Source organism: Hemitrygon akajei, unplaced genomic scaffold (genome assembly GCF_048418815.1).
Source record: "Hemitrygon akajei unplaced genomic scaffold, sHemAka1.3 Scf000047, whole genome shotgun sequence".
In the NCBI taxonomy this organism is placed as follows: Eukaryota; Metazoa; Chordata; class Chondrichthyes; order Myliobatiformes; family Dasyatidae; genus Hemitrygon; species Hemitrygon akajei.
In genome coordinates this window covers 7,372,530-7,390,139 of record NW_027331933.1, presented here as the reverse complement: position 1 = coordinate 7,390,139, position 17,610 = coordinate 7,372,530, and the positions used below count along the sequence as shown (strand labels likewise).

Sequence of the window (17,610 nt, the reverse complement as noted above, 5' to 3'; positions counted from 1 at the left end):
CACATTTCCCATATTATTCCATATTTACTCCAGGTACATGTTTACTTTTTCCCTCCGTATATCCCCGTCCCATCCCTCCACCTCCCTGGGTTGGGGTTACGGGTTTGAATCCCATTCCGGTCCGACAAACATTTTAGATCCAAACCAGAATTGTGCAGGTTTGATGGAAATCAGTCTATGTTTATAAACACTAATTTCTATTCACATTCCTCCGGCCTCACTGGACCGGAACAATGAAACATCAAGTGAGAAACAGCAGCAGGAGGCCATTCAACTCCTCTAACGATCAACAAGATGGCGGCTGCTCTCCCATCTCAGCCACATGTTTTTGCCCGATCCGCATTTCCTCGATCCCTTCGGTCTCCACACATCTGCCGGCCTCTGTTTTATGTGAGGACGATCACTGAGTCTTCACCGCCCTCTGTGGTGGGGATTTACAGAAATTCACCACCATCGGAGTGGAGACCTTTCCCCTCATCTCAGTCCCGGACAGTCCACCCCCTTTTTCAGAGACTGGGATGCCTGGTTCAACCGGTAATGATGTTGTGCATTTCAATGTGTTCACCTCTCAGTCCTCGATTCTCTAAATGAAAGGGTTAGCACATTTGATCTTTCTTCATATGATGACCCCACCACCCCAGGGATCAGTCTGGTGAATCTTCATTGCGCACTCTATAACAAATACGCTCAAACCTCTTTGTTAATCCTCTATGGAATTAATTTCCATCTTCTGCAGCCCCGTGTTGCCCCAACCACTCACCTCCCACCCCTGTCACTATTTCCACTATTATGAACCCCATAACTGGGTCACTTACCAGCAAAGATAGAGAGGTCCGCTGAAGTCTGATGGTACTATTTTTAAACGTTTTTATTTAAAAAGGGGCACAAGAGTAAGGTTAATACAAACATTCAGATAATATACGTCGTCACTACTCAATCTAAAGCGCGGGTATAGTATTAAGCAACAATAAGAAGTGGCTCTATCGTTTGTCTAGGGGTAAAAATATTGTCCGATGGAAATATCTAAGTCTCTGGAGTTCATGCAGGCTTTTAGCCTTTTCGGGACCGCTGGGTTTCACGTGTTGGAGAGAGAAAGAATTTTTGGTGAGAAAATAAACTTGCCAGCCTTTTGGACTCAAATCGTTGAATCGGGAACGTGGGTTCCCCGTTGTCAGTTCGAAGTCCTTTTCGGTGTTATCAGCCACTCGCTCCCTAGGCTAGGGGAGACGAATCACACGTGGCTTCTGAATAGTTTCCCGTCATCACGGGAGCGATGAGCGATGGTGTCTCCTTCTGGTGCGTCGCTAAGGTACTGCCTCCTGCAGTCCCCTTTTTATCTTGACTTACGGAGTTGTAGATGTCAATCAAGGTGGGGTGATACAATCCCCACCCCATATTGCCCGAGGGTGCCCATGTAGCCATGATAGCAGGCACGTAGTATAGAGTCGCTATCCACACAGGTGTCTCTAAGAACAATGGTCAAAATCCGTTGCATTGTCTCTCATTTCCTGAGTCCAAGGCCCGAATTAATAGCGATCTGGCGATTCTCAGGAAGGAGGGGGCTGGTATCATAACACCACCTTCCCACCTCTCCTCTCACCTGGATCCACCTCTCACTCCCCAGCTCTTGCCTCATCCCCACCCCCACCTCTTTTCTCTGACTATTTCCTGTCCACTCTCAGTCCAGAGGGAGGGTCTCGGCCCGAAATGTTGACGGTGCAGTTCCCTCCACAGATGCTGCCCGACCCACTGAGTTCCTCCGGCAGTTTGTTCTTTGGTCTCTATAACCCGTGTTAGTATGGGGAGCGGGATTTTACACCATATTCCAGGTACAATCTCAACAAAGCCCAAATAATTGTCACTTTGCCCGGACCATCGGCCCCGCTTGCAGGGCAACAGTCTGCCGGTGTTTGCCCCCAATGTGGTGAATCCCTCTGCTCGGCACCACCGTGGGCTCAGACATTTCCACAGAGGAGCCCCTCCTGTCCCCACTGGGACAAACATCCTGTCCGCCCCCTCTCTCACCATCTTTACCCTTTCAATAAAAATCCTCCCTCTCCCTCCCTCCCCGGGGAACCGGCATCAAACCGACGGGCCGAGCGGTCTCCTCCTACCTTTCGGCGATACATCAGACTTCGGCCGTAGGAGACGCTTCACAAACGCCCCAACTTCCCTCGGAGGGAAATGGAAATAAATCAGAAAGCGGACATTTACTTTGAGGTTTTCTCCGCTCTGAGGAGGCGGTCGGCGCTCGAGCGGGAGACGGACTCAGCGGGGTAACGCCCACTCGGCTTGTCCGCCTTCGCGACTGGTTGTAACCAGTGATTGACATCGCTCCGCACCAATGGGAATAGCGCAGCTCGTGACTCCTCTGTTGACAGCGGTGGGGGAGGGGCTGGTCACGTGATTATTAGCCCAGCCGTTAAACCGATAAAGCTCGAGCACAGCAGCGCGTGAGTGACGTAAGACACCGCGCACGTGAGGGCAGATCCCGGTGTCGGGAGCCCGTGTGTGACGTCAGGCGCGTAGGGGGGGCGGAGCTGTGTGACGTCATCTGTGGGCGAGCGCTGGCATTTAAAAGCACCTTAATGGGCTTTTCAGTGGGACAACAACATTAATCACGGGTTTCATCACTGAATCCAGTGTTGTGGGATGTAAAGTCCCCTGTTATGTGTCCGGCTGTGCCGTGTTGTTGGTGGAGTGGGCAGCGTGGTGTTTGTCTCGATTCGGGTCACAACACCAGAATTGCCGGCGGGGTCCACACACAGTGTATTAGTCAACAGAAAACTTCTCGTCCCTGCAGTCTTTGTCTCCTGGTAAACTCAACACCCTGACAGTGTGGACCATAGATACCCCTTCCTCTCAGAGTCAGGGAATCATTCAGACAGCTGATCGCTGAGAGGAATTATATTTATTGGTCATTAAAGTTCGCCCAGATTCGTTTGGACGGATTTGATGTGGAGTTCGGGGTATCAGAGTGAAAGGGCCGGACGGTCGATCTCTCTCCATTGTTCAAACATCCTTCCAGGTGAGGCGACACTTCACCTGTCAATCTTCCGGGGTCACCTGTTGTGTCCGCTGCTCCCGATGCGGCCGCCTCGACACTGGTGACACCAGCTCCTCCGCAGTTGTGCGGGGTAGGAGTGTTCTTATCGGGGGTCGATATTATTGTTCCCTTTTGTGTGGGAGGTGTGGTTTTTGGGGTTTGAAGATTGGGATCCCGTACTTCTTGATCCGGGGGGTGGGGTAGGTTTGATTTTTCCCTGTGAACGACTTTCATGCTCTTTCTTTGTTTCGTGGTTCTCTGGAGAAGAAAAAAAACTCAGTTGTTTACGGATATCTGCTTTAATAATAAACTAACCTTTGAACTATCCGCTCCGAGCGGGACTTCCCGGTGTCCAAACATTTTCATTCCGGTTTCCATTCCCGTTGCTACCCGGCCTGCTGTGTTTGGCCAGCATTTTGTTTGTGTTGCTTTGGATTTCCAGGATCTGCAGACTTTGTCGTGTTTGTGATTTTCCTCTCCGTTGTCCCTCCGGCCTCCGGGCACTGGTGGCGCTGTGCGGATCTCCGGCCACTGGTGGTGCTGTGTGGATCTCCCGCCACTGGTGGCGTTCTGCGGACCTCCGGCCTCGGCACCGAGGAGCAGACCTCCGGCCACCGATGGCGCTGCGGAGAAACGCCTGTGAACGCATGCGCGGTGCCGACTGCAGCTGTTTGGCGGTTCTCTGATTCGAGCAGGGGTGAGTAGGGAATGATCCCGGTGTTGTGTAAATGTGGGCCGGTTGCATTGGGAAAGAGCCGGGTCCGAGCTCTACCGGACGGCTGGAGCAGGGGTGCAGTGGCAATTTTTTAGCTGCCGGATCTGTCCGGGGGGGAGGAGGTTGGTTGATTGATAAGTTCGCGACCTGAAGTTATACAGCGCTCGGTACCTGCACGTGTAGTTCAACTCTTTGAGTGATTATGCAGAAAGTTTGAAATTAATAACTTTTGTGGTATTTCTGTTTCAGATAATTGAAAATTGCTAGGTTTTGTAAAATTGAATCCTGCCACCTTAGGCCACGAACGTATCAATCACCCTTAGTTTGTGACACCCAATTTGTGTACCTGCGCCTTTCATGTACTGAACAACTTCCTTGCCCCATTCGTGTAATGAGCAGGTACACAAATTGGGTGTGACATATATAGGGCTTCTTGTAACGTCAAGCAGTAAACCAAGATGAAAGAAATATATGAATTCCAGAGCTCCACAGAAATATAGTGATAGCTAAGACATTAACAAGGTTATAGCCTCTCACTACATTTCAGTGTATATCTGGTACAATTAAACATATAATACTTAATTTAATAATATGACAAAGTATTACACAGTTGCACTTAACTGATTATCATAGAATATAATTATCAAGCAAGTAAAATAACTTTGTTTGCTTAGAAGTCAAAGGGTTTTTAGTGAGAAAAATGTACTTTAGGCTTAGCGAGTAATCCACGGACCACCACAGATGTAGCCTTACTAATACGACTGAGTCGGAGCAGACGGCAGGGCCCGCAGCGCTTAGCAGTGTTACTCAGAGGTATAAAAATAACAGAAATAGAGCAATTCATTTTTTTACACTTTTAGCCCCTAAATTGGAACCAAGTAATCGAGTATGAAAAAAGAACGTCTGATGAACTATTGCTAAAGCCATGAATATTGGTGAATATTAGTCTCAAAAGCTGTAGGTTGGCAACTCTGCCTTGTACCGTTTCTCTCGGAGAAATGGTTGGACAGGAAGTGTACCTGTGAGTGTCGATACTCACAATATCCTCACACGTCGGTTGTTACATGGTTAGACCTTTACAGATCCTGTTTAGTCTTTAAATATATAAAAATTTAAAGAAGCTTGAATCTTTACATAAATTATTATCACATCTATACGAATAGAAAATATTGTATTTTGGAAGTGATAAATGTTAACGGGAGGAGAGCAACCATTTGGGAGGTTTGGAAATGTGTTTTGTCTCGGCTGTGAGTAAATGGGCTGTTCCGTGTTTAAACAGTAGAAGTAGACCCTGAGTTTGGTGTTCAAACTGTGTTTGGAAATCCACCCCGCCCCCCCCCCCCCACCCTCACTGTCACACAGTGGAAATCAGGTAGCTGTGCTGGAGATCTACACTAAAAACTGAAAATATTTGAAGTCATTCTGATGAAATGTTATTAATTGAATTGTATTGTAAGCTGTTCCTTACCTGCTGAGTGTTTCTGGTAATTCCAGTTTCTTTTTATTTCTTGGTTTATATTTCATGAAATGGACCTGTTTTAACCTGGAAATGAAAATGGCTGTGATAGTTTGTAGGCCTCCGTTGGAGTCTCTGCAAGTCTCTGATGGTTCTGGACCTGTGCTCAATGGAGTTCAGAGGGACGGTGGGGGTGGTGGGAGATGTATGGTTAATTAAACCTACTGAATGCTGAAAAGCCTGGATACAGTGGACATGGTGAGGATGTTTCCATTAGACGCAGAGTCTGTGATCTTACAGCACAGTTTCAGAATAAAGATGCTTTAGACTACAATCCGTGTTTCCTGTTTGCCAGAGGGCCAGACTCAGTCACAGAGTCACGGCCAAACGTTTGCTTCCATCCGGTAGCTCATCCCCCCAGCAGTACTCAAAATGCGGTACTTACCGTTGAGAGGGACGGCCACAGTGACCTCCACACTCTGACTTGTCTCCCACCCCTCACTTGACAGTCAACCATTTATCTGTCTCCTGAACCATTGTTGTGACGGCCTCCTTGTAGCTCCTGTCTATCACTGCCTCACTTTCCCTCACAAGCCGATGGTGCTGCAAGGACGTGGCTGGGGACGAACCCAAGTGCAGGACACGGGCGCGGAGGCAGAGTCGTGACCCGTTAGCACAGTAGCGAACAGGGAACCGGTATCCAGGAGAGTCTTTACACGGAGACAAGGTTTACGTAGACTATCTAGGAAATGGTGCGGAGCTTAGAACTGACAGTCCTAAGGAATCCAGAAACGAGGTTTACTCACACTAGAGTCGACCAACGAACTGGAAAAGCATGGCTGTGACGCCCAAGTTTTATCCTAGGTTTGCTAATGCAAACCAGGTGCGCTGTAATTAATGGAATTGGGAACAATTGGGGATCAGACGAGGGGATTAAGGCTCAGTCCAGGAGATAACAGCAAGATGGGGGGGGGGGGGGGGAGGTGTTGCCAGACGGGGCCATGACAGATGGGCATCGAGCTGGATTCCAGTCCCTGGCACGCTCTCTGAGGAGCTGCATCTCGGTGCATCGGGCGCAGATATGGCATCCGGGACACTGGGAGTCTACGGAATATCCCACATCTGACGTCAGAACAAAACACTGGCTCTGCAGACCTACTCGCTCAAGATCTGAATACAAAATAAGGGATGAACTTACCTACTTACCTTGCCTCCGGCTGTTCTCACCGCAGCCCTGCTGAGCCAAAACTGTACTACCCTGTCTCAGACTATTCAGAAGGCGGCCACTCCAAATCCAATGGCTAGACTGAGAGCATGAACCAGGAGTTGGAGACAACCAGGCATTGTTTAGTCTCCTCCAAACCCCCGTCCGGGAGGTCACAATTGGTTTCTGCAGAGATCGCCCACAATAACCTCCAGTCGTCCTCTGAATCTCAGAAGAGGTTCCAGCCCCCGCTCTACCCTGAGTTCCTGCTGCTCAGCAGTTGACCCAGCGCCACAAACGTTCCTGGAGATGAGCCAGGGCTTCTCTGCTGCGCCCCCAGAAAGAACAAATCCGGCAGGCTGATCGGATCCGTCGACAGGCAAGGCCATTCAAGCCAGGAGCGGGATTTTGGATGGCATCAAGGGATCTTCGCATGAAAGTTCGGAACCGCAAATTGGCACCGCGCTATATGGGACCCGTTTGTCGTGGAAACGGCTTTTAACGAGGTGTCGTATAGATTATGTCTACCAGCATCACTGAAGATATACCCAGTATATGATGTTATCAGCCTGGCCCGAATCACCGCGCCCCACCCCTCTCCTCGCTTGATGGTTGGTTTCCTGGACTATATGGTGCGGCGCCTCCTGACGAAGGACATCTTTGACAAGTCGCTCATCCAGGACTTCCAGCGGACACAGGTCTGTGACGCCTCAGCGGCTTCACCAAGGGAGGGCATTCCCTGTCCGAAACACAGTAACGGTAGCGCAGCAGTTACGGCAATTGGGCTAGTGAATATGCATGTATCAGCTAATTATTACTTTTCGTCGATACTTGAGCAAAGCACAGCAATGGCTTGCTGCCTGCTTGCATCCCGCATTGCCTGAGAAATTGGGCTGGCGAGTCCACTGGCTCTGAAGATGAGCTGTGTTCATTTTACATTTAATTATTCCTTTCAGCTCAGTGTTGGCTTCGTTTTCCACTATGAACGTAATATTCAATACCCTGTTTGGTTCAGAACTCTTGACCCACATCACAGTGTCTCTCTCTCTCGGCACTTCGATCATATCCGAACGGGGCAGACAACAGCTATCATACGAACATAGGCTAAGACAGTGTCCCATGTGTCGTTTAACCATTTTAGCTAACATGTCTTTTAAAGTCCTGCTCATCTCTTCAATAATCACACTGCATTGTGGTCGATAGGGGATATGGAACCTCTCTTATACCCCAAACTGTTACATTAGATTTTGTATCACCTGTGTGGTGAAGTCGGGACTTTCATCTGATTCCAACGTCCTTGGCAATCCCTAACAGGTAGAAAACTCTCTCGGACAAAATCCCGTCCGTAGCGTCAGCCGTCTTCATTATCGAGTTGAGAAGAACTCCATCCACTTGGTGAACGCATTTAAGGCATTTGTTTAGTTTATTATATTTTCGCTTTAGTAATTCGTTTGTAATCGTTTTCTAGTTAAAGTTAAGGTTGTTTAAAGTAAATTCGTTGTCTGTGATATATCGCGGCATGCGATGACGTCACACCCGGTTTCGCCGCGTCTTGTGGGAAAATACCGGTTTGGAGAAACGGGAAGGAGGGGGCTTATGTGTGCAGGATCAGCGCGAGAAAAGTTTTCTTTCTACGCACCAGAAACATCAGAGAAGCAAAGCCGTAAGTTAATAAGATAATCGATATGTTGAATTAAAAATGTTAATGCTGATTCTGTTAAAAGTAATAACGGTCGATAAAGTTTATGTTTTTTGTTATTTAAAGAGTTGCGGATAGCTTGTGTTGATGTATTTAAAGCCAGTCGATGGCGTAGGTAGATTCTGAATGTATGTTGCACTTTAATGTAATATAGTTGTTATAGTTTTACTTTTGCAAGTATTTATGATGTAAATGTGATGTCAAGAAGGAAACAAATACTGTCTATATTTTGTATTGTTTTATCAACAGTTTTCACCATACGTTAATGTGGAAGAGTGAACAGTAAACGGTTAATCTTACTGGGACCGCCTCATTGACTGGTTTATACCTGGTGTTTAGTTCAGAGTTCTTTTACACCTGTGCGAGAACACTACATAATGAATAAATGTGATAAATATTGCCACGAATCTACTGCACAGCACTTTGCAGATCTCTTGTTCACCCAGTGTTTCAGCTTAAGGAACACTCTGGACTCTGAATGAATCAGTGGGTAACACTCGTTCTCCAGTGTCTTTATAAAGATTGAGACATTCACATTCTCTTCTGAGTCCTGGGTCATTTTTGTTTCTGTCTGTCGCCTCGAAGCAATTCAGAAGTCGGCCCTCCGATTCCCGCAACATTGTTGCCGATACATCTGGTGTCTTGTTCCTCACCCTCCGCCTGGGTGGAGGTAGGAGAAAGAAAACCAGACGTTCAGAATGCCCGAAATATGGTCTGGGGGTGAAATGGTAGGCTTTCCTGATCGTGCTGCAACAGTGGTCGAGAGTGCGGGAGCCCCTGGTACTGTGGATGACGTGCTGATGACAAATAAGCCGAGAATTTCTTAAATAAGCCTGACAGAAACCCCCGCAATGATTTGAAAGTCATCAGGTTAGGCAGTTCCTTGCTTGCTGGTCGCGGCACTCAGTACATGGTATGCTTGCTTAACATCTGCTCTGGCGGTATGTGAAGTGCCGTCCGGATCAATGAGGGGAACCTCTCGGTAAGCAGCACCGACAGAACTCAATCATTGGATGTTGTGATTGGGGGAACAAGGGTGCGGCAAGACCGCTATATACGGACAGCATGAAGAATTTATCATGAAACAACACCGCCGTTCCACCCCCTGCCCACCCACCAGCACCACAATACCTTCTTATCTTCTCCGAACGGTGGATCGAGAAGCCTTCCGGCTGTTCCACCGAACTGAGCCATGTTTCCATGAAACAGAGAAGACAGCAGCCCCTCATTTCCCTCCGAAACTGCAATGTTGCGCTTACATAATGTATCTTGTTTTCAAGTCATTGGCCTTTGGCTAAGAAGATACCGGGTAAAGGATGCTTCATAGCCCGGCGATTTAGTCTGGCTTGAAGTCTTCCGAACCGACCTTTTTTCTGGCAATGGTAATGGCTGACCTTCGCAGATCGCTGAAAGGTGCCGCACCTGCATTCCCGAGAGTCAAGTCCACCTGGTCCTTCAGCAGCTCGTTACTCTGCCGGTTAATTTAGACAGATCAACAGTACGTTTCTTAAAGGGAAATTAGGGGATTCAGATTGCAGCGACTGTGATTCAAAAGAAATACATCTAGACATTTTGCGAGCTGTCGGCAATACGTCACGTGTATCGCCAGTGCCATCGTGGATCTTTGGATTTATAAACAAATCTCAAAATTCCTAAAGCCGTATCAATAATGTAGACATCCCTCTTTTACTTTTGCCTACAAAATGCATCACCTCGCACATCATGGTTAAATACGATCTGTCTTTGATCTGTACAGCAAATGGAACAACGATGTATAAAATGCAGGCCATTGAGTCTAACAGCGTTGGTGGAAGAGTGACAGGAGGGGAAGCGGGTGTTGGGATCTGTCAGCATTTAAACAGGCAGAGGCTAATTTGAGGTAATCAGGTGGTTCCTAAATTTGTAAATGACATCAGTATCGGTGGTGTCTTGGACAATGAACCGGATAGACCAACTTAGAAAGTGGTCAAGGATTGGCAGGTGGAATTTAATTTGACAAAATGTAGCACTTTGTAAAGTTAAGGCAGTGCAGTTCTTGCATAGTAAATGGCAGGACACTGGGAATTTTGCAGAATTGGGTAAACCAAGCCGAAGGATGCATATTCGCTGAAACCGGTTATACACGTAGAAAAGGCACAGGAAGGATGCCATGAGACTGGAAACATACCGGGAACGTTTCGTGAGAATATTTCTTTGAACACTCGATTATTATATAAGGATAGTTTGTGTAAGCTGAGAGATTTCTCCTTGCTGCATAGGACGCCGAGGGGTGATATTCACGACGGTCACAGATAGGCGTCAATATGTTGTGATGCGTCTAGTGTGATAGTATAGTGGGTAGTGTTTGTGGCTCTCACTTTCGGCGAGGAGAAAAGGAGAGCTGAACGTGTAATTCTCTCCCTGCCAGCGCACAGCCTCCCCGACAGAAAGCCTCATGTAGTGTCTACTCGCTGGCGACACAGGCAAACTGAATTACCTTTGGACGCAGGCTGAACTACAAAGGGCAGGGAGGACGTCTGGCTCTTGCACACGTAGCTGGCAGGACCACCGGTGCGTGGACGCGTCCTGGTGCTCGTGTACAGATCCCTATGGGCAGCCTCGGGAGAGACGAACGCTATGGGAGTAGCACGGTCAGCAGATCCGGAATGGAGCTCCTTACCGGCTGAACGTCACAGAGCCCCCTTCCGGCAATATCCCCTCGCGCTTCTCTGGGTTGAACTCCATTTGCCACTTCTCAGCCCAGTTTTGCATCCTATCAATGTCGCATTGTAAACTCTGACAGCACCCCACACTATCCACAGCACACCCAACCTTTGTGTCATCATCAAATTTACTAACCCATCCCTCCACTTCCTCATCCAGGTCATTTATAAAAATCACAAAGACTTGGGGTCCCAGAACAGATCCCTGAGACACTCCACTGGTCACCGGCCTCCATGCAGAATATGACCCGTCTACAACCACTCTTTGCCTTCAGCGTGCAAGCCTGTTCTGGATCCACAAAGCAATGCCCCTTTGGATCCCATGTCTCCTTACTTTCTCAATAAGCCGTGCACGGTGTACCTTATCAAATGCCTTGCTGAAATCCATATACACTACATCTACTGCTCTACCTTCATCGATGTGTTCAGTCACATCCTCAAAAAAATCATTCAGGCCTGTAAGGCACGACCTGCCTTTCACAAAGCCATGCTGACTATTCCTAATCATATTATGTCTTTCCAAATGTCAATAAATACTGCCTCTCAGGATCTTTTCCATCAGCTTACCAACGACTGAAGTAAGCCTCACTGGTCTACAATTTCCTGGGCTATTTCTACTCCCTTTCTTGAATAAGGGAAGAACATCTGGCAACCCTCCAATCCTCCGGAACCTCTCCTGTCCCCATTGATGATGCAATGGGGACGGTGTGATCCCGAAATTAAAGGGATTACGTGTGAGAAGCGTTTGATTAAATGTGGGTGCATATTATTGACAACTATAGAATATTGAAAGACTGCGAGAGTATGGATGTGGTGGGAATAATTCACATAGTGGAGGGAATCTAGGTCCAGACGACACTGCCTCAGAATACAAGGGCGCCCCTTTAGACGAAAGACGAGGATAAAATTCTGCCATCTCGGGAACTCATTGCTATCGACGGCTGTAAAGGCGGAACAAGTGGGTTTTTTATATAGCAAAAGTTTCTGATCAGTCAGGGCGTCAAAGGTCACAGGCAGAAGGCGGGAAAATGGGGGTTGAGGGGAATAATAAAGCTGCACAAGCAACAACAAATGTATCAATAGCCCCTCCCCCCAAAGTTTCAGCAAAAATCGTCAGCGCCCACCACCCACCATGTAAGCAATGGCAAAGTCCCTAAAGATAGATGTGTTCAATAGTGGGACAGCTTTACCAGACATGTACTGGGCCGAACCCACAACATTCTGTAGGAACTTACGTTCATTGAGATTGTTGTTCCCATACCGAGCCATGAGGCAGCCAGTCGATACACTCGGTATCACATTTACAGAAATGTATCAAGGTTCCAGATGTCCTGCCGATCTCCGCAAACTCTGACGAAACCAGAGGCGCTGCCGAGCTTGCTTCGCATTTGCACTTGTGGTGGGTCCAGGGCGGATCCTGTGAAATAGGAACACCCGGGGATTTAAAGTTGCTCACCCTCACTGATCCTCCGATGAGGACTGGCTCGTGGAACTCTGGTTTCCTCTCCCTTTGCTTTGCTGGCATTGAGTGGGACGTTCACGGGCGGGGTGGAAGCTGGAGGCGAAGTGGGTGACATTGTCGAGCTCAGTGTGAATGCAGGAAGCGGCAGCAATACATTGGTTTCCTCTGGTTTCTTCTCCCTTTGCTTTGCTCGCATTGAGTGGGACGTTCAAGGGCGGGATGGAAGCTGGAGGCGAAGTGGGTGACATTGTCGAGCTCAGTGTGAATGCAGGAAACGGCAGCAATACATTGGTTTCCTCTGGTTTCTTCTCCCTTTGTTTTGCTCGCATTGAGTGGGACGTTCAAGGGCGGGATGGAAGCTGGAGGCGAAGTGGGTGACATTGTCGAGCTCAGTGTGAATGCAGGAAACGGCAACAATACATTGGTTTCCTCTGGTTTCTTCTCCCTTTGTTTTGCTCGCATTGAGTGGGACGTTCACGGGCGAGGTGGAAGCTGGAGGCGAAGTGGTTGACATTGTCGAGCTCAGTATGAATGCAGGAAGCGGCAGCAATACATTGGTCGACGTAGCGCAGGGAGCGCTAGGGTGATTTACCGGGGAAGGTGTGGTACATTGGTTTGGTAGATTGATTTACTTAGGCAACGAAAAGTGAGACATATATGGGACACATGCGGGTGTCCATGGCGACCCATTAAATTTGGAGTAAGTGGGAGGAGCCGGAGGAGAAACTGTTGAGGTGAGGACCGGTTCTGCCAGACGCAGGGTGGTGATGATAGAGGGAAGCTGGTTGGTTGTTTCCTTTAGAAATGTGGAGAGTTTTAAGGCCCTCTTGATGAGGGACTGGAAATCCATGGAGAAAATGCGACGGTCGGGGCCAGGGAATCGAAAGTTTGTGAGTTGATCGAGAGCACAGGAAGCTTCGTGAATGTAGGTGGGAAGGGGTTGAATTATGGAGCATAGTTCGGACTGGAACTGTAAGAACACAGGATAGTGGGGCAGGAATTGGCAGAGACAACGGGCCTAACCAGACATTTAGCTTTATGAATGAGTAGGAGGTCGAAGCGGACAGTTCAGGGCAATGGAAACACTAGTTATCCACTGTGAATGGAGTTTCTCTGGAGTTGATGATGTCAGTGATAATGCCGGATGCAGTTCTCTGATGATCCGGAGTCGGGATTCTTCGAGGTGTAGGCATCATGATGTGTGTGAAAGTTACCGCCTAGTCTCAGCCAGGTGGAGATCGGTCCGTCACTCTACAACAGCAGCACTTTGTCAGCAGGTTGGATGGTAACTTTGGGACCGGTGCTGAGAGATTGGAGGGCAGTAAATTCAGTGGGGGTAAGGTTCGAGAAGCGGTGAAGATTCCTGATGTTGACGCGTTTGATGTCTGCTCGGGAATTAGTGATGAAGACATCCCACAGCAGGCAGATAACCAGCGTGCTGTGTCCGAGAGGAGGAGGGTTGGAACCGGAAGAAATCACACTCAGTGCTGTGTGGTGAATTCTTGCCGATAAGATCTACCCGGAGACGGAGCTGAATGTGAAATAAACTTCACCATCCCAGCAGCAGCTCCTCCTGAAGGTCTGAGAAGCTCCAGCAAATTACTTATGAAAGTGTCTGCAGAAATACTACACAGACTAGGCACATAATATTATATGTTGCGAACAACGAAGACGAAGCATTACGTTTTCCCTGGGGGTGGAGTACTCCGATTAATCCCCACGCGGACAATTATGCTGCAGGGAGTGAACAGAATCCACCAGTTTGTCAAAACGACCGTGGCAGGACTCGAACCTGCGATCTTCTGATAACTTCCACCATTCAAGCACCGAAGTCAGACGCCTTATCCATTAGGCCACACGGCCGTATTCTGTGAGAAAGGCCAAGGGGGAAAATGGGGAACACGCTGTCTGCTGCAAGGCGTTTCCACCTGTAAAATCATTTCCTGACAGGGCTAACTGTACTCGCCTGCAGTGATTTCATCCCTAGGTGAACATTCGACCATTGTTGTGTCAATATCACTCCATGCATTCCTGCTTTGGGCTGTTGAATATTCTGTTTCTGTCACACAGAAAGGAATTGTCAAAGGCACAAGTCACTGTCTTTTGCAGCGGCGTTATATTCTGGGATTGGAATCAGTGACAATGGTACACCACGTTCAATACATTGTTGATCGAGTGAACTCGATTTCTTTTTAGGTATTTCAGCCGTTGGTTTGTTATTCCAGAACCGTGTAGCCATGCATTTGTGTCGGGAAAGCGTTAGGATGTTTGGATCTGCTGCTCAGCACAGCCGGACGTGCCCTTCAGCGCGTCTGTAATGTGGTAGCTATCAGGTTATTGCATTTGCCCAGTACACAGAAAGACGTCATTCTCTAACCTGATGCCAAATTCCTATAATATCTGTTTACATGAAATCGAGCGATATAATGACAAAGCTACGGAAATTTTATTTAATTCAACATAAATTGATCTTATTTTACAACTCAAAACACTCACAGGTATTCCAAGTTACCGAGCACGGAATCGATCCTTTTGCATTAGCACGTCCACGGCGTCTGCGTCTGCATGAGCTATTTCCCTGTTTTATGTGGTTGGTACAAATCTCTCTAAACTGTCCTTATCCACATCCATGAATTCTGGTAAACACGGCGAGCAAAGGAAGTCGGCATAGAATCTGAACACAAATCTGTGGATCATAAGCAGAGTTTGTAAGTGCTCTGAAGAAATTCAGAACTATAATCACAAGAGCAAGAAGAACAGACAAGGTGGTCGAGAGGGTAAGGCGATGGACTGCTGATCCATTGTGCTTTGTACGCGTGGGTTCGAATCCCATTCTCGGTGTTTATCTGGGAGTTCATCTTTGAAACGATCACTTTAACATTTCCGAGCCTCCAACTTTTGTCTCAGGGGCGCCAGACAGGTTGGTATGTTGGGTCATGAAAAGCAGTATTCACCATTAGTCCCTCATCAAATTTGGCCACAACGCCACAAGATTTAGTTGAATTAGGCTATTCGGCCCATCTCATCTATCCGCCATTCCATCATGACAGATATATTAACTCTCTCAGCCCATTTTTCCTGGCTTCTCCTCGCCACCTTTGACAACCTTACTAATCAAGAAGCTGTCAAACTCCGCTTCAAATAAACACAATAAGATGGGTTCCACAGTTAGCCATGGCAATGGATTCCACAGATCCTTTACTTCAGCTGCCTAATGTCCTCCTCATGCCTGTTCTAAAGGGACCTTCTTATCTGAGTTTGTGCCCTCTGCCCCTAGACTCTGCCACTACATTTTAATCGGCCTTTCAATATTCGATAGATGTCAATGAGATTCAGGGGAATGGACAAAAAAGTGGCTAATGAAATACAACATTGGAAAGTGTATGGTAATGCACCTTGCAGGAAGTCCCAGGGCTGTATTACCTGGAGTTCACGAGAATGAGGTGGGATCTCACAGAAATATCCCGAATGTTAAAAGGCCTGAACAGTTTGGGTATGGCAAAGTTATTTTCCGTGGTTAGGGAGTCTAGGACAAGAGGCTACAACTTCAGGTCTGAAGGACGTCCATTTAGAACAGAGTTGCAGAGAAATTACTTTAGTCAGAGGGTGGTGGATATATGGAATCTGTTGCCACGAGCGGCTGTGGAGGCTAAGGCATTGGGTGCATTTAAAGAATAGATAGATAGGCAGAGGTTCGTGATTAGCCAGTGCACAAAGGGTATGGGGAGAAGGCAGCGGAGTGGGGAGGACTGGAGGAATTGGATTGGCCCATGATTTAATGGCAGAGTAGACTGGATGGTTTGAATGGCCTACTTCTGCTCCTATATCTTATGGTCTTATGTTAGCATTGATATGAAGGATATGAAAGCAAGGATGTAAGGATGTAATGTTGAAAAGATATGAGCACTGTGATGCCCGACAGAACTTGGAGTTTTGTGAGTAGGTTTGGGCCCCTTATCTTAGTGCTGAAACTGAACAGATTATCATATGAAGTGCGTCTGATGTCAGTGGGCCTCTATCCACAGGACCTTAGAAGAATCAGGGGTGACCTCACTGATATCTATCGAATGGTGAAAGGCCTTGTTAGAGTGGTGAGGAGAGGATGTTTCCTGCTGTGGGAGAGTCTGAGACGAGACGATACAGCTTCAGTGTAATGGGACATCTTTTTAGAACTGAGATGACGAGGAATTTATTTAGACAGAGAGAGGAGAATCTATGAAATTCTTTGCAACAGGCTGCTTTGGAGGAAAATGTGTATGCATATTTACGACAGACGTTGATAGGTTCTTGATTGGCCACGGCATGAAGGGATACGGGGAAAAGACAGGAGATTGGGACAGATTGGAAAATTGCCTCAGACATGCTGAAATGCGGAGCAAACTCGACATGCAAATGACGTAATTTGGCTCCTGTATCTTATATTGCTATGGTCATATGGTCCAAAATGCCGGCAGAACTCAACAGGTCAAGCAGTTTCTATGGAAACAATTTCTGTCATAGACCTTTCAAATTAATTAACGCCTCGTCCAGCAGTTCAGATCTGTCAATAAAGAACCGAATTTCTCAGTGGCCAATCATTTAAATTCCTATCCCCCATTCACGCTCTGGTATAACTGTCCATGGTTTCCTGTTCTTGTCATAGTCCGGTCTGGCAAATCCCCATCTTGCTTTTAGTTCCTTAATTGGGCCTTAATCCCCTCGTCTGTTTTCCAATCATTCCTATTTCCACTAGAGCAAGTTCCCATTAGCGAACATAGAATAGAAATCGGTTGGCACAGCCAAGTTTTGCCAGTTCGTTGGCCGACTCCAGTGTGATTAAACCTCGTTTCCTGATTCTTTAGGACTGTCAGTTCTAAGCTCCGCATCATCTCCTGGATACTCGACGTAAACCTTGCCTCTGGGTAAAGACTATCCTGGATACCGGTTCCCGTTCGCGGCGGTGCTAACGCCTCACGACTCTGCCTGCGAGCCTGTGTCCTGCACTTGGGTTCATCCTCAGCCTTGTCCTTGCAGTACAAATGCCCGTTAATGTCAAGTTCAATTATCCTCTCCAATAGCTAACCCACTACTGACGTAAGATTCACTGGTCTATAATGCAAACAATTCTCCCTATTATATTTCGTTAACAGAGGAATAACATTTGCCACCCTCCCACCGCCCAGTCATCTAGTTCTACTTCCGTGGCCAGTGAAGTCGCAGATATCCTCTCCAAACGCTCCGCAAAATCGTTTTTTCTCTGTCCCAAATTAACTGGACTATATCCCTTCCTGTTCCGGGGAAGAATCTATCATAATATTTTCCAAGTTTCGAGCGCATCCTCTTTCTC

General features: G+C 47.5%; 1 non-coding gene across 1 annotated transcript; it reads right to left on the bottom strand.

Moving 5' to 3' along the window:
* Positions 1-14,055: 14,055 nt before the first annotated feature.
* Positions 14,056-14,147, bottom strand: trnar-ucg (transfer RNA arginine (anticodon UCG)). The gene is given in 2 exon segments: positions 14,056-14,091; positions 14,111-14,147. It is a non-coding gene; the product is annotated as a tRNA-Arg (tRNA).
* Positions 14,148-17,610: the final 3,463 nt, after the last annotated feature.